This window comes from Alexandromys fortis, unplaced genomic scaffold, assembly GCF_014885135.2.
Source record: "Alexandromys fortis isolate MF-2015 unplaced genomic scaffold, M_Fortis_MF-2015_v1.1 scaffold_35, whole genome shotgun sequence".
NCBI classification, from domain to species: domain Eukaryota; kingdom Metazoa; phylum Chordata; class Mammalia; order Rodentia; family Cricetidae; genus Alexandromys; species Alexandromys fortis.
Window position 1 is genome coordinate 13,704,149 of NW_026067913.1, and position 27,631 is coordinate 13,731,779.

Sequence of the window (27,631 nt, forward strand, 5' to 3'; positions counted from 1 at the left end):
TTCCCCATTATAAACTTAAAAGACAAACATGGAGTATTACTTAGCATTGCTCCTAAGGGTTAATAGAAACTTGGAATTCCTCTCCACCATCATGGATTTATCCAAAATTCTGCTATAATAAGATAGATGTGGAGTTGGGGTGTAAAGAGAATTGCCAGTAAGCTGTTTGTGTATCAAAACTTGTATGGATACAGAGAAGATAAATAAAGAAAAAATAATGATCACATTCTTAGTCATCAATAGAAAGCAGATGATACACAAAGCATACGCAGATGCAGCTAAAGTTCAAAACAGAGTCTAAAATTAGGATTACTACTAACCGATTTGATGTATGACAGAAGCTGAACAAAAGCATCAATGCGATGACTACTGATCCTTAAAAAGATACAGTGATTTTCTAGACAAGAAAATAGATACCTGAAAATTTCATAATTTACCCAAATTTGACCAGGTCAACATTTAAACCTAATTCCATCTGTTTCTGCATAAATTACCTACTATTTCTATAATTAATAAGTAAGAAATAATTTTTATATGTTCAAAATTAGTGAATTGAATCATCTTTTTGGAGTCACAAAGAAATGCTTATAATGATGAAGTCATTTGTATTTGTGTTCAAAGAGTATCATAGAGTAGGGTGCTGGAAAAGAGGTAGGTAGGCATGCTTAGTACAAAGAATTGTGAGCCAGCCATCAAAATGGAAAGGGACCAGAGCATACAGAAAGTAGAAACTTGCTTGCTTTTGTTGCACGTTAAGTCAAGAGTGGGTCCAGTTTATAAAGAGAATGAATCTGAACTTAATTCAATGTCCTACAGGGAGCCGTGCCAGTGTTCTGAGAAGCATAGTTATTGACATGTAATTGTATTCTAGGATGATTAACCTGACATTAGAATATGAAATGAATAGATATGTGGGAGAGGAAATTGAAAGAGATCATTGTAAACAGTTATTGAAGTATGTGGATAGTGACCTGAGACAGATCAGTGGGAGCAACAATAGAGAGGAAAGAATGTACTTCTCTCTCGTAACCCTCCCCAAGCTTAAAAACTAATCATAGTTGAGCCACAAAAATAAACTGCAGCTTGATTTGTTGGAACAACCTTTTGTCCTAGCACTCAGGAAGGAGAATCAGAAGTTCAAAGTCATCTTCAGTTACAAAACAAATTTGACATTGGTATGAGCTGCATAAGACTATGTCTCACAGAATAAAACAGCAAGAACAAAATTGACTATGTTTTGAAATATGATTGTTCTGAAGCCTGCAGCTTTGGGAACACAATGTTTCCATTTAGATTCAAACACCTTTCTTTTTTTCTGTTTTCTTTTTCTCTCTTTTTTTTTTTTCCTTGAGGTAGGGTCTCACTCCAATCCAAATGACCTGAAGTTTATTCTGCATACTAGGCTGGTCAAACTCACAGTGAACCTTTTATCATAGCCTTCTGCATGCTAGTATTATAGGCATGACCCACCATAACCAGCCCAAACTACTTTTAATATACAACCTCCACCCGTTCTTTAAAAATATATAACTGGAATAATATCTTATGCATTCTAAGTGCTAACTCACTCCTTAAATTACATGGATCTTCTAGGGAACTTGTCCACCTACTCTGTCAAACATCCAGGCTTTTGGGTAAATCTTAGCTTTGTTAGAGTAACTTAAATTTTAAGTTCTTTGATTTATTATCTATTTTTACTATTTCTACACTCTAGATTTGATGAAAGATTTTAGATTTATGAAGATTTTCCTGTTTTGAGAAGTCTCTAACAGTAAGTATGTGCCTGACTTTTCTTGGCTCTTGCATAACATAGTGAAAAAGCTACTGGCGTGAAAGTCCTCTAGACAACAAACAGCCCTCTCTCCTCTTGACTGTAGGGGCTCTTTGATTCCTGTCTCTTTGTAGTTTCATAGAGCTGCTTTATACCCTCAGTGGGAGCTAGATTGTTTGGATATGTGGATGTGCCGAGGAGTTTGGCAGAAGACAGGCTCTTCTTCCAGTAGTATGTCCTCTGCCACAAACATGAGTACATATTTAAACACAAATTATACTCCAGAACCAAAAGGACAAAGAGTAAGCACCGGGTACGTTAGGGAATGAGGTTGTAAAATACAGCCACTTTATTTTAGCTAATGTTCTGTTGGAGATTCCTTATGACCTACCTTGGTATAAAGGTGTTAAAAACTACAAAGCAAAACTTTACTAGTGAAGGAAGGATGTAAGGTACAGAATCAGCAAGCAGTTGGATCTTACAAAGCAGGTGTTTCATTTATTATGTCTGAGGGCCATGGGTCATAAAAAAGGAGCATGTAGTGTATAGCTTAAGGTGAAGGAAATAACAGCTTCCTGTGGCATGATTTTAGTGTTCTGGAAACTATAAAGGGAAAAGCAACTGGTGCTATTCAAGAGGCAAAGCCGTCTACCTCCATCCGCAAATATTTAGCACATAAATAGGCACTAAGGGAAACAGGAGCTCCTGTCAGGTAAAGATGTGCTGAGGACTCTGAGACACACAGGCACTGAAACCATACAAGCACACGGTATGTTGTGTTTCGAACACACACTGAACACAAACAACATGCCACTTTTAAGTTATACCCAGAACAATAAATTTCTGAAAATGTTTTCACTAAATAGAAATATATTCATGAAAAGGCTGGAAGAAGGGCAGCCGACTGGAATCCTGACAGAGACCAGATCTTAGTTTCACTTCACTAGAATGGGACAGAGCTGACCAAGCAGGTCTCATGAAAACCACAGTTTAGGAATGAGCATCAGCAAGCATCCCCACAAGCCCTTCTTCCACCTCAAGAGGCCCCCAAAGCCCCTCTGCGAGCTCAGTAGTCACCCCCTAGACTTCTCTGGGCTAAAGATAGTTTTCCCTATCCTGCTGGTCCCTAACCACTTTTACCTTCCACCAATCAGCCCCCATACGAATCTTTCCTCCACCAATCAGCCCCAGATTAATCCCTCCTCTCTGGAATTCCCGTAAGTAACTCCATTTAAAAGGAGCTCGTGACCTTCTTTGAAGGTTGCCAAGTGCCACCCCAATGTTGAAATTAATAAAGCACTCTTGTTATATGTGGCTTTTGGTCTTCTTTGAAAGCTTTCATAGTAGCCTAACAATTGGTGTATTGGGAAGGCACCCACAGAACCTCTCCTAGCACGTTGCGTGTCTGATAACCCTGCTGGCTGGTAAGTAAAGTGAGCTTTCTTTGTCTTGGTCGGTTCTGTTCCTTGTTCTGTGGTCTATGTTTTTTTTTTTTTTTTTTTTTTTTTTTTGCTGCCTCTTGGAGGCTTGAGCTAACTGAATCTGGAGGCTGAGGTTTACCTGGCAGAAATGCTAGAGGCTATTCCACCATGTGGTTGTCAACAGATGTCTTAGACTCATTTTTTAGGGACAGCTGGGTCCCATTGGTCAAACTGGGACAGCGGGTCCCTTTGGTTGAATAAGGAACACAGGTTGTGCCTGTTGCAAAATGGAATTCCCCAAGGGGTTCTGGTTCCTGGTTTATTTTTCCTGTGTTTGTACCGGTTTATTTCTGTCAGTGTTTTTTATTTGTGTTGTGTTGTTTTGTTTTGTTTTGTTTTTCAGGATACTAACTGCCAGGTAGGCAATCTGTGCCTGCAAGTTGCCCATGTGAAAGGCTTCTGATCTCCCTGCTCCCTTCCTTCCTGAGCCAGGTTCTTCACTGTGTACCAAGGTCCTTGCTCCCAGTTACTGACCCGTAACCCTGTCCTGTTCTGACACTCCCTAAGAAAAATGATCCCTTTGTTGTTTTTTTTAATTAAAAAATGTGAGGATTTTGTTCATTTAGATTCACAGGTTATAAATTATTTGTCATCATTTAGAAAGATTGGTTACAAATTATCATTGGTTAGGATAAAAAAAGCTACTGTTAGTCTCAGATGTTTCTTGTTGGTACAGGTTTGTTTGTAAAGTTATTTCTGCTATGGTATATGTATGTTTCTCTTCTTATTTGAAGTGTTATAGTGAGTATTATAGGCATACAACATTCTAGACTACTAAAGGAAACCACAAGAAGGACTTTGATAAAGTCTCCATTTGTCTGGAAAAAAAAAGGCAGTAAAGTAAAATAATAAAGAGAAGAGAAGGTTGTCTGAAATAAGAATGTCTGGAAGAACCAGAGGAGGAGAGATAGGAACAGAGGAGTATAGTTGTAGGAGGCCAGAGGAGGTATGAGATTTGAGCATGTTATGCTGATTCTGGTTGGCTTTCTTCATTTAAAAAAAAATCAAAGCTGATTCACCACAAAATATATGTGTTGGGAATATGGTCATACTCTTATAGAAAAGAGGGGGACAGATCACTGCCTATTACACCACTGTACCTTGTCTTTCTTTCTCCAGGCAACTTAGAGGAGGAGTTCTTTTCTATCCCACCATCTTGCCCCCAGGTACCCCCAGGATGAGAGGTTCTGGAGGGCAGAAAGGGAGGGGTGGAGGAGTCCTCCTCCCCCTGATATGTGCATGCATTCTCAGAGAGAGGAGCTGCCAGCCAGGGCTGGCTCCATGGCTCTTTCATTGTGAATTGTGGACCAACCTGATACTGAGGACAAGAATCAGTTAGTCCATTGGCTTTTTGCCACTAGCACTCTTTGTAATTAGAAATTACGAATTCTAAGTTTTTTGAGAAGCCTACAAGGCTGGTTGACCTGTTGGATTCTGTCCTTTTCACACAGCAGACCACATGCAATGATTGTTTCCAATTGCTCCAGGTCCTCTTCACTTCTGAGGAGAGCGACCAGATCAGAACAGAGGCTTGGAAATTGGTTGCAGGCCCAGATGGAAGACCAGCCACCAGTGCGGACCTCATAAATGTTGGGTTTCCTGTGATGTGACCCAACTGAGATTTCAGCATGGATCAAGGTAGGGAGAAGCTGACACTCTACCACCAGACTCTGGTGGGGGATCTCTGGACTGCCTCGAGGCAGCCTACATATTTGTCTAAAGTTAGTCAGGTATGCCAGCAGCCTGAAGAAATACCAGGAGCATTCCTAGAAAGGCTGATAGAACCTTATAAGACCTATACACCCTTGGATCCCAAAGCATCAGAGAACTGGTGTGCAGTCAGCCTGGTTTTTGTCAACCAGTCGGCACCAGATATCTTCCATAAGTTGCAGAGACTAAAAGGTTATAAAGGTAAGAGGTTGGCTGAACTCATTGTAGGTGCTGAGAAAGTATTCAATAATAGAAAGACCCCAAAAGACAGACAGAGCAGGGACCGCACCCAAGTCCTTCTAGCTGGGTCAGGCAGCCCAGAAGTTAAAAGACAGGCATTGACCTTTGGAGACTCACCAGGTAAAAGGAAAGGCCTAAAGCAGGGACTGTACAATAAGTCTAGTCTACAAAAGGACCATTGTGCCTACTGTAGAAAGTTGGGTCACTGGAAAAATAAATGCCCTCAATGACAGCACTCAAAAGTAAAGGTACTAAATTGGAAGAATTAAGTGACTCATGGGGATTGGGCTCAGAGCCCTTCCCCGAGCTTGAGTAACCCTAAAGGTGAAGGGGAAACCCATAGATTTCCTGGTGGATACGGGAACACAACACTCCTTCCTCAAACAACCCCTAGGCAAAATGGCACCAAAAGAATCCTTGGCATTAGGGGCTACAGTGATGAACTCATAGGCTATTCCAAGATCAGTGGTCATATAAAAGAGCCGAGTAACCCATTCTTTTATGGTCTTCCCTGAGTGCCCATACCCACTGTTTGGAAGAGATCTATTAACTAAGATGGGGGCCTACATCCATTTTGACCAGACTGGAGTATCAGTTACTGGTCAAAAGGGAGAGGCTCTATATTTTCTCACTAGTCACTTGTGGAGGAATACAAATTGTTTGTGACCTCCTCCCCCCAAATCAAAGAGACAATAGAGACCTGTTCCAAAATATGATCCAAAAAATTTCCGAAGCATGGGCAGAGGCTGGCAAGAAATTTCCCAAGCTTGGCAAAGGCTGAGAGATCTGGGCTTCCAGCCCACTGTCCCCCTTCCCCTTCAAATACAGCTGAAAAGGAGCAAAGCCAATGTATGTCAAATGATACTCCAATGGCCAGAGAGGCCTAGGAGAGGATCACTCCCCATATTAAGTGCCTCAGAGACCTGGGTATTTTGGTCCCTTGCTAGTCAGTCTGGAACACACCCCTGTTGCCAGTTTAAAAGCTCAATTCCAATGACTATAGACCAGTGCAAGATTTCCGAGAGGTAAGTAAAAGGGTTGAGGACATTCATCCAACAGTTCCCCATCCCTACACTCTTCTACGTGTCTTGCCTCCAGAACAGGTCATCTACACTGTGTTGGACCTAAAGGATGTCTTTTTCAGTCAGCCATTGGCTTCAGCCAGTCTATGTTTGCTTTCAAATGGACATATCCAGAAAATGGATTCAGTGGATAGGTTACCTGGACATGATTACCCCAAGCATTCAAGAACTCTTAGCATCTATGATGAAGCACTCCACACAAGGAGTTGGAAAGTACCGACAAGTCTACCCCCAACATCAGCTTATTATGACCTCCTGATAGCAGCTGACACCATGGAAGCCTGCAAAGCTGCCACTAGGGTTGTTTAGAACTTTGTGAGACTTGGGGTATCATGTATCAGCAAAGAAGGCTCAACTCAGCCAGGCTGAGGTAACTTACTTGGGGTCCATACTCCAGGGGACAAAAGATGACTGTCAAAAGCAAGGAAAGAGACCATATGAGGATCTCCAGACACAGCTACTGCCGAGAGGTGAGAAAATCTCTGGGGTCTGCTGAGTTATATGGGCTCTGAATCCCTGGGTTTGTTGAATTAGCTTGGACTCTGTATGAGGCCATGAAAGGGAGAAAAACTGGCCTTAATTGGACCCCACAGGTGGAAAACGCCTTCAATAAAATTAAGGCAGCTCTACAGAATGCACCTGCTTTGACATTACCAGATGTCAGCAAACCCTTCCACATGTATGTGGATGAGAAGAAGGGAGTGTCCAAAGTGGTAGTGATGCAAACCCTGGGTCCATGAAAAAGGCACTGGATCCAGGGGCTACTGGTTGGCCTCTTTGCATCTGCATAATTTCAGACACAGCTTTTCTAGTTAAAGACTCAGACAGACGAGTTTTGGGGCAAGCTCTTAAAGTAACCACCCCCATGCTATTGAGGGAGTCCTTAAACATCCTCCTGACAGATGGCTTACTAATGCTTGCACGACTGACTCAATATCAGGCATTGCTCTTTAACCCACCACAGTAGTGCCTTGAATCCTGCCACCCTGCTCCCAGACCCAGACCTGGATCAGCCTCTTCACAATTATCTGGACATCCTGCCCCATCTCCATGGGATCCGACCAGACCTCAAGTACATCCTTTTGTCAAGGGCTGAGGTATCATGGTATACAGATGGCAGTAGTCTCATCAAAGATGGTTACAACTGAGGAAGACGTCATGTGGTTGAAGACCCTATCTCCTGGGACATCAACAGAGGACCAAACTGATAGCTCTAACAAGGGCACTGCAGTTGGGAAAGGGAAAAGACTTAATGTCTGTACCAATAGCTGGTATGTATTTGGCATGGTACTTGTCATCTACAAGGAGATGGGACTGTTGACTGCAGAAGGAAAGGCTATCAAAAACAAACATGAGATTTTAGACATCTTACAGGCCATATGGCTGCTCCACGAGATAGCTATCATACACTGCCCTGGACACCAGAAAGGATAAGACCTAATCTCAAGGGGAAACAACTGGGCAGACATGGCAGCAAAGGAGGCTGACCTCGAGACATCAGTCATCCTGCTGCTCATACCACCAAAGACAGTTAACACCCATGTTGTCAGCATTTCCAGCTTACACTGACCAAGAGCTCCAAAGAATCCACTCATGCACAAACACAAGGAGGAAGGATGGTTCAGGACCCGCGATGAAGGAGGAATCATCCTCCCATCAGATTTTACCACTCAACTAGTTCGACAAATACACCAAAGTATTCATTTGGGAGAAAGGAAAATACAGAATCTCTTGAGAAGAGCATATCTGAAGGTGTTTGACCTTGAGGCCAAAACAAAAGAAGCTGTAGGCCAGTGTCCCACACGTCATCTCATCAATGCTAAAAGTGGACTCACGAGAACTGGGCACGGGAGAGCGGAACTTGGCCTGGCACCAATTAGGAGATTGACTTTGCAGAGGTAAAGCCAGACCTGTATGGCTATAAGTATTTGCTAGTGTTTTTAGATACCTTTTCAGATTGGACTGAGGCTTTCCCAGCTAAGCACAAGATGGCTGCCATGGTCATTAAAAAGCTGATGGAAGAAATTATCCCAAGGTATGGATATCCCTACATAGGCTCTTGGGCTCAGATAACAGACCTGCATTCATCTCTCAGGTAACACAAAACCTAGTTAAGGCTATGGGGATTAATTGGAAACTTCATTGTGTTTATTGGTCCCTAAGTTTAGGCCAGATAAAAAGAATAAACCAAACCCTAAAGGAGACCTTTACCAAACTAAGCCTTGAGACTGGCAGTGACTGGGTGTCTCTCCTCCCTTTGTCCTGTACAGGGTTCACATGTCTCCTTATACCCTAGGCCTGACCCTACTTGAGATCATGTATATCAGGAAACCACTCATTCTTCCCAATTTTAGGGCAGAATTACTGACTGGATTTAATGACCAAAAATTTTTTTCCTCCCTACATGTACTGTCTCAGGTGCAGAAAAAACTCTGGCCTCAGCTGTGTGCAGTTTGTGATAAAGCACCATCTTCCTGTGCCCCACAGGTTCAGTCTAGAGACCTGGTGATCATCACAGATCTCTAGTGTCCAGCTGGTAGTTCTGAGGCTAAAGATAGCTTTCCCTACCCTGTTGCTGGAAGGTATTCTAATCATTAGGACCTTCTATCAATCAGCCCCATACTAATCTTTCCACTACCAATCAGCCCCAGATTAATCCCTCTTCTCTGGAATTCCCCTAACTCCACTTAAAAGGAGCTTGTGACCTTCTTTGGGGGTGGGGGTCACCAAGTGGCATCCCAATGTTGAAATTAATAAAGCGCCTTGTTATTACATACATGGCTGTTGGTTTTCTTTTGGGCCTTCGCTCAGACCCCAACAATTTGTTTCCATGACTGATAGAAGACAAAGTTAGTTTTTAAAAGAAGATAAACAGAAAGAGATGAATTGGAAGGGGGACTGGTGGAAAGGTCTCGCAGGGGTAGGAGGGGAAAGTAGGGGTAGATATAATAATATTTCATTGTATACATGCATACAATTCTCAAAAATGAAAAAAATTAAAATCAAACAGTGTGATGAAAATCAGTAAGCTTGATTTGCATTTAGTTAAATAATCGACATTCTATAAAAGATTTTCTTTAATTGTTGAGGATGTTTGTCGTTTGAGCAGTGGTTCTAAAAGGAATTAAGCTGCTTTCTAAAAGTTTCAATAGTGAGTCTTTGTTCCTCAATGTCACAGTGAACACTATTAAAAAGAATTAAATTTTATACAAAGGCTAAGGCTATTTGAAGCAATCTACAGAGATACAAGCAGATTGAAAAGAAAACTAGAAGAATTTAGCTGGATCAACCAACATTCAGACACAGCAAACAAAAAGGGATTGGCAATGCCTTTCCTGGTGGAGCTCAGAAGACAGGAAGCCAAGACGCTGAGCAGTCTTGAGCAGGGAGATGATGCTGAAAGCTAAGATCATCTGCTCCCCACACACTAACCTTGGGGACATTTTGCTCATCCTGTCCATTTTCAAAATGCTTCCTCATTTTGAGTCACACGTTTATTGCCAGTCTGTGAGATTTACATATAAACATGTAGCCAGCACCTAGAGAAGAATGAACAAAGACAGTTCATACACAAACAAAGGCTGAGACAAAGGGAGAAATAGGAGACACCCCAGATGGAAACTAGAGGACTAGGCCGAGTTTGGTTTTTGTTATAACATTTTCTGTTGACTAAAATAACATTGTTGTCTCTTCCAGGTAAGTCCTTAGTTGAGAACACAGCTCCACACCTCTTTGCAGTCTGAATGGCAAATTCACTTTTCTTTGTTGTTTTATTTTGCCTCGGCCTGCAACCTTCTAAGATTCTTCTTCATAGAAAACTGTAACATCAGATCCACACTGTTCTCTTATTTTTGTCAATAAAAATTTATCAAGGCACTGTTTGGTGACATTTGAAAATGCAATCATGACTTTTAGTATTCACAGACACACCACCCTAAAAATAGAAACTGCTGTTTTTCCTCAAATTTGGAAACACGGAAGGCATTTACCCGAAGCCTCTTCAGGGGAGGCGTCTCCGTTCTCTGTTTGATAACGGACTGGAATCCCACTGTGCATCTGCACAACCCTGACAAAGGAGAACATTAGAGAGCTCTCATTCCGGGAGCCTTCTGACGACTGCCCTTCAGAGAGATTTTGGAGACAGAATAATGGTGTCTCATAATTTCAGTCAACCTGGGTATTTAGCACAGCTTCCGCCAGGCAGTAATTCACTCATATTTATTTTTCTCAGGATGCAACAGTAGTCTGAATTAAACATTATGATATATACCTGCACCGGCATAAACTATTTTTTCAAATTTTCCTAGTCAAGATTTCTTTCTCAGAGAAGAAAATTAGACAGGTGCAGCACACCAAATGAGATGAACTTTGTCCTCAAAGAAAATTGGTTTTTCCTTTTCAATTTCATTTCAAAGAGATCTGACAAGTGTGGCTTTGAACAAACTTTAACAGCACAATATCCTTTGTGTAAGTTTTCCCTTGTCAGCTTTTCCATTCCAGCAGGAACTTAGAACAAAGTGGATGGTGCCCTTTGAGTTGAGAACTTCATCAGTTGAATGAACACTAGCATAGTGAAGCAAAATTGAGGGCATACTCTCTCTCAGAATCTCAACAGTACAGTGTCTCAACAAACATAATTTCTCTATCTGCTGCCGAGAGAGACACTCACCATGCGTTGCCTTTCATACACTCCTCGCCTTCCTTCTCCACACCCAGGCTATTTGGCAACTTACCCACTTGAGACTTCACAGATCACACCATCGTCCTCCACTGTGCGTGGAGCGAAATCAGATTATTCGTGATATTGTCTAATCCGGCATTATGTTTATCTCGATATGATAGGGAGCCTGATCTCTGGAGATACAAAATTAGGCTTTCAGATGGATGCCGAGGGTTTTGGTTTTGCTTTGTTACGTGAAAGGAAATGTAATTTTCTATTTGTTTGGCTTTGTTTCATTTTTAACCTGTTTTGTAGCTTAGTGATGATTTCAAAACAAAACTCTAATGCAGAGGGGAGAGAAAGACAGTAAAAATCTGCTTCCCAGAGACTCTAATCTTTATTGTGCAGGAGCTCGTATGGCTTCTCACTCCTTGGAGCTTTACAGCGTGTGTAAATTGTACTAGTCTGAACCGGGCACTGCTACCGTGAGTTGATTCTGTTTATTTATTTATTTATTTATTTATTTATTTATTTATTTATTTATTGCTTCCTAGCTTTCTGAAGAGATTATCTTACAATTGTCTTTGCTATCACTTATTTTCTCTTGGCTTCAGCTTTTCCTTTCATCTCTTTTCCCCCCTTCCACATTAATATTTAAAGACTGTACTAGTGTCAGACATTCATGTAGATACAACTTAAATGCAAAGTGAATACGGTTACCGAATAAGTCCATGCCCAATTTAATTACAGCATTTTGATTAATACAGATTGTAAGTAGTTTGAACTAAGAATTTTAAGTTGTTCAGCTTGAATATTACAAAGACTAACTAGAGATTCAGGATAACTTTGACTCAAAAACTGCCAGAAAACACTCTGATTAACCAATTTAGATGTACTATCTAATTAAGGATCTAATATCTTTGAGATCACAGAAATTCATGTTTATTGATAAGATAAAATATTTATTACTCAGAGAGCTGAATTAGCAAAAAGAGAAACTCTAATCAGTTGCTAAGTCCCAGGAAAAAAATAGTAAAGTTGGTTGAAATTGTGAACATGATACTTATGAGGAAAGCTAGCTTATTTATTCAGAAGCCGTGCAGCCAGCAAATGCTGTATCCTTCAAAGCTAGTGTTGATGAAGTCTGTGACCAAATTTCTAAACTGGTTCGATGGCTAATGACTGCATGGCAACCTCTAATTGAGAATAATGACTAGGCAAAGAGGAACAGGCAGAGAGAAGGGATCTAAAAGGGCTCCAAGGACATGGGCTAAGGACCCTAAGACTCACACTCCTTGAATGTCTTTCCCAGAGAAAATGTGTTCTTTTTTCCTTTGGGCTGAATCTAAGGTGTTTTTTTTTTTTTTTTTTTTTTTCCTGAAAATTGCAAACATAGAGGAGTGAGATGCCAAGAATCTCTAAGGTACTTCCTAGAGTCTGCATCCTGCCCATTCAGAGAAAGGAATCAGTGAGCTTGCTACCCCTGCCCACCAAGCACAGGCATAAGCAGAAGTGACTGAATTCTCTTTAGGAGGTTTAGATTTTATCTTGCCTTCCTGACTCCTTAAGGATCTCCAGAGGAAGTTAAGCCAGGATTAAGTTCTGTAAAGTTTGAATGCATGAAGTAAAGTGACTGTTGTTCTAACAGTGATTCTTCAATTTGTAAATGTTTAAAAGCATATGTACACAAGTTTTTAACTCTAGATCTTCATATATCAATCATAACTCCTGACTGAATGAAATGGCAAGAAAGTGGAGTCAATTAAAGCAAGGTCATGTTCCATTGCTTTTTCAAAGTCTACGTTTTATCAAATGAGATTGCCTAAATAATACCAACAACATGTTGTTAATTTATTCAAATGTTAATTAAATAATTAAAACATACAACAACTCCAGTCTAACAATTGAAAGGGATAACGTTTTAGATTTTTGTTGGACAAGTCTTCTTCACTGATATGTATCTTCATTCTGAAACTGTGTGTGTGTGTGTGTTATGTGTGTGTTTTCCTAGACTTCTCTTCAACATTGTTATTGAGGCAGGGTGTCTCATTGGATCCAAAGCTTCTTAATTCTAGCTAGTCTAGATATCTAGATTACTCCCAAAGATTCCTTGCTCTTGTTTCCTGAGCATGGGGATCACAGGCACCCGTCACACTTGATACACTTTTACTTGTGTTCTAGGGATCTGAACTCTGATCCTCACACTGCATACTAAGCCACTTATCTACTAAGCCATCTCAAGACAAGCTGGAATGGAAAGAATTGTTCATAGGAGGAAATTATCAGGTGCTGGTGTTGTAGAAGCAACAAGTTATGTTGCTCTCTGCCTGAAATGGGGTGCTAGAAGCTTAAGGAGAAAACCCAACATTTTTGTTTCTGCTTTGGAAATCATTCAACCATGACTCTTATACTTAAAAAAATCTCTATTTAGCTGGAGGAAAGGGGTAATTATAGATCTTAGAGAATCTATTATCGAAGACTTCACTATGCAAAATATTTCATATGATGGCTCATGATTATAACTCCATCAGTAGGGAAGTTAAGACAGGAGGATGGAAATACTAGCTTGATGTCAGCCTTGTCTTTATCATGAGTTTAAATCCAGTTTTGACAACGAAGTGTGTATATATTTCCAGGCTAGCCACATAGAGCATTGAGGTAATAGTTTACACAGAGAACACATGACAAAAGGCTGCCTGTCTCATAGCTTCCCGAAATGCCAGTGCTCCCTGGGACCAGGTGCTGAATACAGCTGCTGTAGAAAGGATGGCTGCGGACCAGCTGAGCATCTAAGTGTAAGTATGGATCTAGGTTTGAGTCTCTCATTGTACACAGATGTCCTACAGCAGCTCTGCTACAAACCACCTGAGCCTTACTACAAATGCCCCCTTACCTTTAAAGATGAATTATTGTATTTTGCTACCCCAAGCATTGTTGGAAGATCAAATTGTGTGCTAATTAAATGGTTCATAAACTATGACATGGCATGTGATAACATTTATTAATAATTCATTTCAAAGCCCTCTTCTAGTTCAGTGCAATAGTAATAGTCGTCTGTGAGAACCCAAATCCATAGGCAGAATAAAATCATTTATATGCACACCAGTTTTTGAATAGAGTGAGGAAATTCATATAAAACTAAACAATTAGTGATTTGAAAAGACTCAAGTCTGAATTATTAGAATTAAAAAAGCAATATTAATAAGCCTTCCACTAAACCTTCCTAATAGGCCACCAACGGAAACTCCAGGTGGCAACAATGAAGCCAGCAGTGCAGCGTAGTTTGGGGAGAATGGATATTAGTGATAGGTTCTTTTAGAGCAGCATAGTGACCTGCACTAAGAACCATAAAGAGCTTCAATGTGCAACCTATTATCTTTACTTTTGGACTAAAAATTAGATTAAAAATATAATTTTTACATCCATGGAAAGTTTTTTAAAAAAAATAGTTTTTGCATAAAATGTCTGTTGCAGAATTAGTGTCAAAATAATCTTTTGAAGTTGGCATGACTATGATATGGTTCACAACTTATTAAGCAAGAAGAAATAATGTCTTCAGTAAAACTTGTACTTTGGAAATTCCAGCTCAGTAAGTAAAAACAAAGAAGTTATGCACTGGAGTGACTCAGTGAAACAAGATGTTCTTAGGAGCAGTAGAACCTCAAAGGCTGTAAATATGCACTTGTAGGTATTTACCTTAGTTCAGAGTCACAGAAAGATTTCCATTTAACCTAGCATTTCCCTACAAAGACAGAGAAACCACTTAAGTTGCAGTTCTAATAGAAGCAACTAAAAGATTGTATACATTTATGAGTTCTATTTTAATGTGTGATAACAGTATTGAAAGCAGAAGTAAAAAAATTTAACCATATTATAATTAAATGATATGGGCATTCGGCGGAGGCAGAGGCAGGTGTATCTCTGTGAGTTCGAGTTTAGCCTAGTCTACAAAGTGAGTTCCAGAACAGCCAGGGCTGTTGCATAGAGAAACCCTGTTTTGAAAAACAAACCAAAACAAAAGTCACATAATTTAAATAACTGATTTTATGAATGAAATATCTAAACTCTTAGTTACATTATTAGCTAGTGAGGTACTTTAAATGCTTCCACAAGGTTAGATTTTTATATTTACCTTGTACTATTTTTATTAGATAAATTTTAAAAAGTAAAATCACATAAACATTTGGTTTTAAGAAATAGGTATGATTTATTGTATAGTGGTGGGATCCTCAAACTAACTGCTAATACGAAATGAATGTGGCATTTTGTATTTTCTCTGTCTTCCTATTGTTCTATGGTCAAAGAAACTACCATAAAATTTCCTAAAATATAATAACCCAAAAAAGTAATCACCAGCTGAAATGGAGATGAAAATTTAGGCAATGTCATGTCGATCTCACAATTTTATGTTCACTAAATTATGGGCATGGGAGCCTGCTTCTACTTTCACATAGAAGTAGGCAAACACCCACCTTTCTGCTTTGTTTGGGAGTTCTACTAAAGCATGAGCAGGAAGTGTGGATGATCTCCCAACTCTGCAGTATACAATAGATGTTTCACAGGCCACTGCACTGCCCTAACTCAAAGTCTGACATTTGGTTTAATAGAGCTCAAAAGGTATTTTCAGATATAATATTGACAGCATTATGCTGGATACAGTAGGAATTCAAAAACACAAGAACATACAAACAAACCACCTCTGTAGAAAAAAATAGAATACAATTCCTTCTTGTGATGTATTATGGTTGCAATGACATAACTGTAGGAGAAATACAAAGGTTTGAAGAGAGATTGGAGAGGATCTGTCTGGTGAAGAACTGAAGATTTATTCTAGTGCAAGTTCGCCTGTAGATGCGGCCAGAAACAATGGGCAATAATATGATGAAAACAAAGATTACCAGTAAATAAATCATTAATATCATGGAATAGTGGATTATACTATTTGGGCAGATTGTGGGAGTAATGACAGAACTATTTGTTTAAATCAAATTATTAAAAACTCTAAAATCAGAAAAGAAAATGGGAAGTTAGGGAAATTCCTACAACAGCAAAATCACATAGTTTAAGGAACCCTTTAAGGAGATTATTTTCTGTTGGCTTTCTGAAAAGATTTATGGAAGGCCAAATCAATGGAGATCACAGAACAGAGGTCCAAAGTCATTTCCTCATTCCTACTTATATTGCTTCAAAACAGCTTTTTAAGAGTTAGAGGTGGTATAGTAGAGCCCAAGAACACACTGCATGCTTTGGAAAGAGGCTAGAAAATTCTGCATTCAGAGCCCAGCAAATTTTATAACTTGCCACGGAGCTTGGCATTAGTCTTCTTGTTGCTATTAGGCAGGAAGATATATACAGTGTGTGTATTGAACAAAAACAATGGAACCATTCTTCACTTGTGTGTCCATTGGCAATCTCCAGTCCTGCCTGCAAAGGCTGTGTTTCGGGTCTATTCCTCAAGTGCATTGAAGGAATTGTAATCAATATTTAGTGAACGATAATGTGGGATGATGCCTAGTGGATGCAGTAGCAGTACAGTAGCACCATCAATACTATGGTGGGAACTTTCCGTAACCAGGGCTTGCAGTAATATTCAGTAAAACTGAACTGAATGGGTAAGTAAAAAAATTAGAAATGAAAAATGACTGGTGCTTGATGACTTGTTAAATTCACAAAATAAAAAAAAAAGAGTTGAAGATGACATATCATAGTGATACAACAAAAGCATCATTACGTTCACAGCAGAAAGAGCAGACCAGGAAATGAGATTATGGGGAGATGACAACATTTGTATTTTATGAGTCATGTGATGGTGACAGTGAGGTATCCAAATACAAAGAGGTTCAGTGAGCAAGTGAAAAAATGGGCCTCCAGGATACAGCCAAACCTGCTATGAAATTCAAACGTAGAGTATGGCTATAAGAATTAACATGACCCCTGAAGAAAGATATGCAAGGCAAGAGAGGAGAAAATACCAAGAAGACCCCTATGTAAAGTCACAGACTGCTGCTCAGCTCCAAAGAGGCTCCATTCATAGCAGAGCAGGTACAAGCAGATGGCAGAAGCAGGACCATGGGTCTTTGTAACTTACATAGCAATAGCATACTGAGGATTTAGTAGGTCTCTCTGAATTCTAGACAGAAAACAGTAGCATAAAAATGGGAGAGAAAAATAAGAATTGAGAGTAATGCTCCCAAAGTGGTAAATTTCCCATGTCTGCCCTCTATTGTCTCTGAGCCCAAGCACCATGTATAGAAAGCCTAGTAGAGACCATCAAGGACAAGCAAACCCAGGAGAGGCTAGTAGTTCTGGCTCAATGATTCCTCATGTTCTGAGAGCTTTAAGTTTTGTCCTTTTCTCTCCCTTTGTGGCATCCCTCAAACAAACATGTCTAGCAGTGAAGAAAATCCATATAGGAGAGTAGCAAAATGTAGAAAGAAACCTTCTCTTGCTTGCAATTGCCTGAGCTGAGAGGAACTCATTTCTGTACTTTCAGATCAGCTAGGAAATCTGAAGCAAGCTCACGAACACTGAGAGCCTAAAAAGAATGTCCACATGGAAGCAAAGAGAAGGAGCATCTTGTGAGCTCCAGGGAATGAGAAGCCTTGAAACTGTAAAATACAAAGGAAAATCAGAGAAAATTCCAGGAAGAAAGCTTTGAAAACTACAACAGGCAGGAAAGAATTAAGTAGAGCATGTTTATTGAGATGTGCTATCCATAGAGCCAGAAATGAGTAGCTTACACTACAATCATACATGACTAAGTGGGCAAGACAAAGTATTTCAGAATTGCCCCTTTTCTCAGGAACCGGAACCTCATAGGCTACTAACTTAAACACATTTCCATCATATTATTCTTTAAAAGGTCTATTATTTACAGACAGATGATGTGGGAGTCCCCTCTGTGTGTTGCTTTTCTTGGTTAATGAATAAAGAAACTTTCTTGGGCTGTTAATAGGGCAGAACTTAGGTAGGCAGGGAAGACAGAACTGAATTCTGGGAGAAGGAAAGAGTCAGAGAGACCCCATAGATCCACTGGAAACAGACACTGGGAATTTACCTGGTAAGCCACTGCCACATGGCAATATACAGATTAATAGAAATGGGTTAAATTAATATAAGAGTTAGCCAATAAGAAGCTAGAGCTAATGGACCAATTAGTGTTTTAATTAATACAGTTTCTGTGTGGTTATTTTGGTGCTAAGATAGCCAGGTGGCCATGATGAACAAGCGGTGTAGCTCTCCTTGCAACAGACAGATAGTAGTGGTTTATCCAGTTGAGTCTAGTTCATCAAATTACATATGCAGAACATGTCCTTCATTCTGAAAATTACCTAGAAAATTCTTTACAGATTGTCAGAATCCACAACATATTACTTCAGCTTTCTACTTTTGGGAATATATGTATTTTTCTCTGTAGAGAGCATCAATTGGCTGCCATTGGGTTGATAGATACCCTATCGTCACAGGCCCACTCTATGCGTGTGAGACTTCTAGACAGTCAGAGCTACTGACCTCTGAGCTGTAGCTGCTCTGTGGTAAAGCACAGGAAAGAGAGCTGTGGTCTTTCTTTTAGTCTAAACTATAAAGCACAATTTCAAATATTGAAAAATGAGTGGTTAACCCATAGATACGTTTTTTTCTTACCTTGTGTGAAGTTATCACAAGAGAAACAGCATAGGGGGATAGAAAACGATATTTAAAGAATGATTCATGTGGTGAACACCCATCTTTAGCAAAAATTCATTTGGCAAGCCCAATGATAACAGAACTTCAATATTATAAAACCTGAAAATATCTGAAATATATTATAAAACCTGAAAATATCTGAAATTCTTATTCCAAGTTCTGCTGGTAAAGAAGGATTTGTATTTTGAGCTGTTTCTCATTGGTTCTAAGATTTTTCTTAACCCAGTAATTTTCTTTGTGGACTAGTATGCCTATGTATGGTTGGCAATTTTGAAAAACATGTTTTATTTATTTTTCCAGTCAAACCAAAAAGCCCCACAGGAGTCATTGGAGTCTATCGGTTTAAATATGTTTTCAATCATATGCGTCTTTAAAAGGTTTATTATTTACTAACAGACAGTAATGTAATCTAGTTCATCTTGTCATTATGTATTTAGGACATGTCCTGCATTTCAAAGTATCCCCCTGGGGATTCTGAACAAAATGCCAAGATCTAGGAGCATTGGTTAAAATTCCTGCTTACAGGAATATATGCACTTTTGGGCCCTAGGGAAGATTGGCAATTTGCTTCTTGCTCCAGTATTACTCAAGCAAAACTAATTCAGATTCCTGGTATACATGGCTTGGCTGACTCTTGGCAGGACGCATCTCTAAGTAGACAGCTAACTATAGATAGTCTTTCTCATTAAGGGGTCTCTGAGTAAGCAGAAGATGCACCATTGCTTCTATTAAAATCATTGCCAACTGACTAGAGTTTACAATACACCATACTCCAAGACCCTAGAACTAGGAGGAGCTAGGAGCTGGTGATGGGCCCCTCCCCTGCTTTTTTCCTAAGGTTCCTACACTCAATCCATTTTAAGATAAAACCAAAAAATGATTTCTCCTTTTTAAAAGAAAAATGTATTCCTGGTTGAATTGTAGTTTTAAAAATTATTCAATGATTGCCATGCATGTGTGTGTGTGTGTGTGTGTGTGTGTGTGTGTGTGTGTGTGTGTCTGAGAGAGGGGGGAGGGTTGAGAGATAGAGAGTCTTCTCTTTCTGATCTTGGTTCTGGGGATTGAACTCAGGTCCTCGAAGTTGGTGAAACTAATTTTCACGTATTGAGCCAACTCGTGAGTCCAATATTTCTTTTCTTGTACCTATAAGGGTTATTTAATAAAGTACTTATTGCATTGGCTGTATGTTTTCATATATGTGTCTATCTCCATGAAAGATGACATTTAAGGCAAACTCAGAGAAATGGTTATGAATTACTATTAAAGAGACAGGCACCTCTAAAAAGCAATACAGGCAGTAAGTGATACCCTGGTTCAGGATGCTTGCAAACTGACTGACTAACTACTGCCTGTGAGAATCTCCTATGAAGGGCAGGCCAGGCTAGGGATGCAAGACCTTTCTTACTGTCCGGTATCATGACAGTCTTCCTTTAAAAACTTGCCACAGCTTCCTAGTATTGGTTAGATTTAGAACGTTGTCACTGGATTTTTAAGTCAGTGAACTGAGAACTGAAAGACCTTAAGACTGTTAAGAGCAGAGATCTTAACAGTCAACCTGGTGGGCTAAAGAGGGAATAGCTGATCAAGAAGCAGACAGCAGGAATACCTTACAGAGCCCATATAAATGAAACTTCTCAAAACCAAGGTGGTGACCAGGAGCTGTTTGTTAGCAATGTGCTAACTATTCAGGCCCTGAGCAAAGACTTGTAAGCAACCCAAGCTGCCCTTAAACACACACTTGGAATAAAAACCTCAAGGAGCCATGAATGAGTCTCCTGAAAACTACACATGCTTAATTTTCTGTTGTCTTTATTTTTCCTTTGTTCCAGACAATTCCGAACTCCAGTCCCATATTTTTCTCTCTATGTGAAAAAACTAAGGCTTTGTGCACTCTGTTACTATGGAAACCGGAGAGAGAGAGAAACAGTTTATGTATTTCAAAAGCTGTCAGCCTATATACTGTGGATTTTGACAACTAAACCTGAGCAGGAACAACCCTTCCTCTACACATCATGCCTGACACTACGTTTATTTTTTATACACATGTGATTCACTTAGGAAAAGTAAGTATCTATTTATGTTGCTTTGTTGCAATCCATTTTATACTTAATGCAGTGTCCAGAGGAGAGAGAGAGGTTTCAGTGACACAGTTAGGAAAAAAAATGTTCTTAATAAGCACTTATTAAATCAAAATGAAAACAGAGTTAGCAGGCAACACAACTCAATCTATTGCCCAAATAAAAAAAGATTGAAACTCTATTAATTTTAAAAGAGATCTGAATGTTGCCTGACTTATATTTCATAGAAATGTAATGTCTGCTATCCTCTCTTCAGCTCTCTAATAAAAGAGCTATTTTGAAATTACAAAATACACTGTGTTCTCCCCCAGAGAACTCGATTCAATAGCTTATTGATTTTTCCTGGCATCCTTAGTCTGGTGTGAAGGGGTTTTTAGGCTTCTGAACCTGGAAGAAGAGAGATTGTTTGTAATTGCCTTGGACTCTGCCCAGCAACTCTCATCCCACACTCCCAACCCAGTGTCGCGATGAAGTCCATCCTACTAAGTGCTTGTCTCCCTTCTATTCTCTGTAGCTTTCTGACACTTCCTAATATTTTCAAGAAAATGATGGCCATTCTAAGGTCATTTTCATCAAGTTTAGATGATACAGCTAAGTGGACAAGGAAAAATATATCAGAACTTCAACCTTCAAATCTAGAGAAGAGTTCAGTAGTTAAAGGGTCTTTGGGCTGTCTGCTTATAAGGCCTGCTTTCCTAGTCTTTACATGATGTACTTTTGCGTCTGAAAATCAGGCTTTCATCCCAAAGTGTTTGTGCTTCTCTTCTTCATGAGCACACGTGAGCTGTCATTGACCTGTGAATGGAATGATGAGAGAAAGACAAATTAGTAAACAATGAAAACCTGGTGCTGTGCCCTATTGACCATCTTCTCTCTCCCTTTTCCTTCCTTCTTTCCTTCTTTCCTTCCTTCCTTCCTTCCTTCCTTCTTTCCTTTCATTCGCAAAAGAAATGTCCTTGATATTAAAAAAAGAAAGAAAGAATGAAAGAAAAAAAGAAAGAAAATATCAAATGCATTAACTTAGTTTTCCTTGTCCTGTGTAGTCATTTACCCAGTCAATTTGAGTAGTCACAGAAGAATTAGGGCCATCCAAAAGCCAATCATTTTGTAATGTCTAATAATTGAAGAAATAGAGACCCCTTTTTCCTGTTGAAGTCAAAGGACTAAATTGACCTTACCTCACAAACATTTACCTTTCTTGATAAATGATAAACTTTAGTCTTCCTTTAACTTTCTAGGAGTAAATGAACCCAGAGAAACCTATAAAGGAGCTCATGATGACACTTAATCTACTGGGATAGTTTACACATATGAAGTATGTTGCAAGGAGGGGCTGCTTGTTTGTCCCGGTCGCCCGGCTAGCTTAGCCCTGAAATAATCGCACAGAAATTGTATTAATTAAAACAGTGCTTGGACCATTTGCTCTAGCCTCTTATTGGCTAACTCTCACATTTTGATTTAACCCATTTTTATTAATCTGTACATCGCCACATGGCAGAAGTGGAGTCTAGCTCATTGAATTTTCCCTATGTACATTCGGTGCACCCTGGAAATCTCATAGAAGTTTCTGGGAAGTGTCAGTACATTTCTATCCTCCCTTTAGATGTTCTCAGTTACTTGAATAATAATATTAAGTAGACTTGCCCTAAGGAGTAGGTTATTTACTGTGTGGTAGAATCACAGTTTTTAAAAAAGATAATTATATAGTGTCTTGAGACAATAGCTAAAACACCAGAATTAAATTTTAGAAATATAAATGCCTAACCTTAGGTTAGAAAAAAATTAGAAATAGTTGTGAAAGAACAGCTTGGATAGTTGTGATTGTTATTTTTATAGATTTTTATAACAATAACATCAATAAGAATATGCCATGTATTGCATTTGATAAAAGAGCCTTGGGCACCATTCACAAACTGTAATTATAAGACTGAAAGTAACAAAGGTACTCATTTACTTGGTCAGACAATCTAAAACACTCACTTCTATTTTATCTTAAAAATAATCTGTACTTCTTGAGATAGAGTATAGTGGGAAGAAAAACAAAATACAGAAGTTTATTCCAGAAAACAGAGCAAAATTCTAAGAGCTATTAGATTTGCACTCCAGCACAGTGTCAATGCTTTGGATAGCATCTCCAGAGTACAAAATTATGTTCATCAAGATTAGTATCTATTTTAGTTAGGGTTTCTATTGCTAAGAGACACCATGACCAAGGCGACTTTTCTAATGAAATATTTAATAACTCTGGATACAGTTCAGAGGTCTAGTCATGGCACTGGAGAGGTAGCTGAGAGTTCTACATCCAGACTGGCAGGCAGCAGGAAAAGAGTGGGTCATTGAGTCTGGCTTGAGCATCTGAGAAATCAAAGTCTCCTTCTAGTGACACACTTCCTCCAACAAAGTCACAAAGCTACGCCAACAAGACCATATCTGCTAATAGTGTGGCTCCTTGTGGATCGTTGGCGGGGGGGGGGGGGGGGGGGGGGGGGGGGGGGGGGGGGGGGGGGGGGGGGGGGGGGGGGATTTTAATTCAAACCACCGCAGTATTCCCGGGCTGAAGAGATGACTGCTCTTCCAGAGGACTCCCGGTCAAGTTCAAGCACTGACTTGGTGGCTAACAAATATGTGTCACTCTAGTTCCATAATTACATGTCCTCTTCTGCCCCTACAGGTAATTCATACATGTGCATATAGACATGCAGGCAGGCAAAATAGCCATATTCATAATTCTTTTTAAATGGAGGAATTTCTTATAGGAGGCCAGAGAGAAGTCAATACAGAAGGAGAGGAAAGGAAGATGGATAGCATTAAGGATGATTTAATAAGCCAGAAAGAGTCATATTGTTTTATATTTACCTATATTTACATACGAGTGTATGTGTGTATGTGTTTATGTATATGTGAACATGTATCTCCGTATGTATGCATACACATTTTTAGTGAAATTATGCCACTTGATGTGATAATATTCTCACCAAGAGTCATAGATCATCTTACAAAAACCACACCAGGCATGAGAAACCTCCTTTTGAGTTATTCATTAGGAGAGTCCAAAAGACTTCCTAAACAGCATAAGCTATTGCTAACACAATCCAAAAGATGAATGTAAGTTTCTCTTAATGAATACACCACTGACTTCAGACACAGGACTCAAAGGAATTAAGCTCGATTTTATTCCACAATGTTTTCTACTGGGTGTAGCTGTTATAACACTGTGAGGTTCTATGTAAGCTGCCAAGGGAAGAAAATATCCAATGGTCCTATTGTTTGTGTTACTTTTCTGTTGATGTGATAAAACACTGTGACCAAAGCCAAGTATAAAACAAAGTGTTTAACTTAGGTTTACAATTTCAGAGGGTTCAAGTCCGTGATGACAGAGCAAAGTTCTGGCAGCTGGAACAGCTCAGAGCTCACACCTTTGTCTGCAATTTGGAGGCAGTGAGAAAGATTGAATGCTACGAATCTCAGAGACCTTAGTTACTTTACACACCTTCTCCAATAAGGCCACATAGCCTAATTCTTCTCTACCAATTACAACATTTCTACTAACGATTCAAATACCTAAGCTTATGGGGCCATTCTCATGTAATCAACAATACCATTCCAGAAAGCCCAACTAGTCAAAATGTCAAGAACAGCTGACTGTGGCATTGTTCAGCCTCAGCTGATAGTACTACAACACAATCCTTGAAACAAAGGCTAAAGGAGCATCAATAAAGTTGAGGGAAAAGATTGGAGGAGTCAGAGAACCAGGTAGTCTGCTTCAAGATTGAGGCTCCAATTGATGTGTCTGCATGAATGAAAAAAAAAAAAATCACATCCCTCCCCTCCCCACCCCCCCCCCGCCCAGATTAAGAGCTAAAACTGAAAATGGCTGAGAGAGAATTAGTTTTCCTTTGAGATGGGCACCTGAAATGTTTTTCTAATTCTAAAAATGGTCATTCCCCCTAAATATGCATAGAGCAACACCATATGGACTCAACTGGTTGTACACACACTTGTGTGTGAGACAAGGTAAACGTGAGAAAGGAATGAAAGAGACTAGAGGTAGGAAATGATGTAATTGTCTCTTTTTTTCTGTTGCTGTTTTACCTTTTTTTTTTTGAAATAGATTGTTTTCTCATACAATGAATCCTGACTACGATTTCCCCTCCCTTTATTCCTCCTAGTTCCTCTCACCGTCACATGTAACTATATTTTATTTAAAGAGTTTTCTTTGAAAAATAGAAACAAATAAAAAATATGAAAAATGGTTTCCCAGACTTCTGAGTCCTTCCTCCTTTTTCCTTTATACAATGCATACAAACTATTTCCCTCTAATTCATTTAAAGTTATACTCCACTGATTTATAAACTGTGTGCACCTGATGGTGAAGAATCCAACTGCTAGCGTACTCGTATCTTTTGGCATCTGTGTAGATGCGCCATTGCGATCACAAATTCTCCCACTCCTTTTTTTCATCAGCTTCAAGACCAGTGGAGGAAAGGCAATGGCATTCAGCGATTACTGGGGAAATAGTGTTCACATTCAGAACTGAAAAGAGCCTTACATCAAGGATCTGCAGACTGCAACTTGGAAATCTCTAACATCCCCCAGAAGTTTTGTGTTTATCCATGGAAGTAATGCAGAATTCAGTGCAGAGGTCAATGACTGAGACAGTAATATATCATGGCACACAAGTATTTTTCAAGTTGTGTGTGTGTGTGTGTGTGTAATTGATTCCTAACCAGACATCAACAAATTTTATTCTATCTTAATTTAAGTATTATCTTAATTTCACAAATGAGGGATAGGTGTAATATAAATACAGATTAAAGTGCTTTACCATTGTCACAAAATCAGTGAGGGAAGAGCACATACTAGTCTTCAGACTTTTTCCTAAATAAAGACACACATGCTTTGGGATTAAGCCAAGATATCAGAGGTGACTATATCAAGAATAGAGTATATGAAAAGTTATCAAGCTTATATTTGCCTGAAGTAGTACTACCATCCTGTCGCAACAGTCTTGAGGTTTTAATTATCCTAATATATCTTTTGTCTTTTATGTATCCATTTCTGTAATTTCTTAATTTTTGTTTTACCTAATTTAGTACAGTAAAATGCATATGGCTATTGCTTTAGCCCTCGTTGCTTGCTTTGTGGATGATATCCTGCAGTGAGCACAGTTACTCCAATTCATTCAGCTGTGAGAAACATATCTGCATGTGTGTGCTTAACATACTCAGAGCAAAGATGTTATCCACCACTGGAAAGAACCACATCCTAATCATAAGCTCTGTGTGACTCCAGGAGGTCAGTAATGACAGTAACCATCATCAAACAGGACTGGCCCCTTACAAATGCTCATATCCTCAAGTATGGAACATCATTATGTAGCTAAAACTGTATCCTTTTCCATATATTTTGGTGTTGAGAATTTCAGGTTCAGAAAGAAACTATTAGAATTCAGATAAAATTGATGTTTATTTAATATCTATATCATGTTTCTGTTAAATTTCATCTTCTTCAAGCCTTTCCCCACCCCCAAGTCTTACAATTTCTTCTGCAAGTATAGCAGTATATCTTGTTTGATATATTTCTTTTATCTGATTTCAAAGAAAGCAGTGAAGTTCAGAGGGGCTGAGGTACTGGCTCAAGGTCATTCTGATCTGAAGTTGCATTTTAGCTAGTGTTTTGATCTAAGTCCTCTAACACCACGTGCAGTAAAATGAGAGAACAGAGGAAACAATGACCAAACGGCAAGCACATGACATTCCACATGTATGCTAATCTTTATGAATGGCAATATACACTGTCATGTAGCAAGATGCCTTGTCGTATCCAATAACCCACATACTTATAAATCAGAAAGCACCTTGAGTGAATCAGAGGTAATTTTCTCAGAATATTGGTGATTTCAGACTTTCCAAATAGTAAGGAATTACAGTAATAGTCTTTATAAATTGTACAGAGAATATTGCAGACAAATCCTGCCATTCCCTTTTGTGTGGTTTAACATGGATTTCTCTTCTGTTGAGCCCTGAGGTAGCTTCAATATTATCCTTAGCACAGGGCTCCAAACAGCTACTACCAATTGATTACAATTAACAATGCAAGATGAAAGCAGTTTTCTTCTCCAGCTTAAAGTGAGTCTTTTTCTGTGTAAACAACTCAGGTACAGGGTCTGGTTTTATAACATGAATCTGAGCATAACACATCCATGGTCTGCATATGTATGAAATTTCATAGATGTCTAGTACTATAAAGAAAGCAGTTAGCATTTAATAATTAACTCAGTGCAAATCACATAGTCTGGGTGAAATTTCCATTACTAAACAACAACTGTTCTCTTATATCTGGACCTAAAGACAGCCACTTGCCACTTTTATTTCTCTGTGTCTCAGTAGGTCAAAAGAAAGTGAAAGTCGGGGCTGTTTTCCATGAGGATCCAGTGAAAAAGAATCTTTTACAGCTTCACAATATAAGTATCAGTCCATACCTGCTCGCTTGTTTGATTGCTTTCATTCCCAAAGAAAAAGGAATGGGCTTAGGGGTGGATGAGCTCCACAAAAGAAAGCTCTGCAAGGTCCTAACAAGTCTGAATCAACTACCAGATTCCCTTGGGCTTTTCAGAAAACTTAGGCAAGGACTGAAGATAAACCTCTAATAAAAATTAAGGTGACTGTTAACCGCAGTACAATAGAAGAATCAACACTTCCTGGTAGGCAGCAGGGACTTGTACAACACAACAGCTGTGCCCTAAAGCTGAGACTCTCCCATGGGTGCTTTCAAGCCTCAATCAAGATGGAGATACGGGAGTTACATTGGAAATGTGGGGCTCCTGATGGCTCAGGTGAGTTGGTCAAACATAAAAGGCCTACCTTAAAGGCTTGTCTTACTCAAGAGAAACACAACAAAAGAGAAGAGAGAAAGCAGTCCTA

At 39.3% G+C, this 27,631-nt stretch overlaps 1 long non-coding RNA gene across 3 annotated transcripts; it reads left to right on the forward strand.

Moving 5' to 3' along the window:
• Nucleotides 1–3,075: 3,075 nt before the first annotated feature.
• LOC126499561 (uncharacterized) lies at nucleotides 3,076–27,248 on the forward strand. Of its 3 annotated transcripts, XR_007591114.1 has the most exons (4): nucleotides 3,081–3,195; nucleotides 13,652–13,739; nucleotides 25,173–25,350; nucleotides 27,098–27,248. It is a non-coding gene; the product is annotated as an uncharacterized lncRNA (long non-coding RNA). The 3 variants fall into 3 exon arrangements; XR_007591113.1 differs by lacking the exon at nucleotides 13,652–13,739 and having other exon boundaries at nucleotides 3,076–3,195; nucleotides 27,095–27,248; XR_007591112.1 differs by lacking the exon at nucleotides 13,652–13,739 and having other exon boundaries at nucleotides 3,076–3,195.
• The last annotated feature ends 383 nt before the right edge of the window (nucleotides 27,249–27,631 follow it).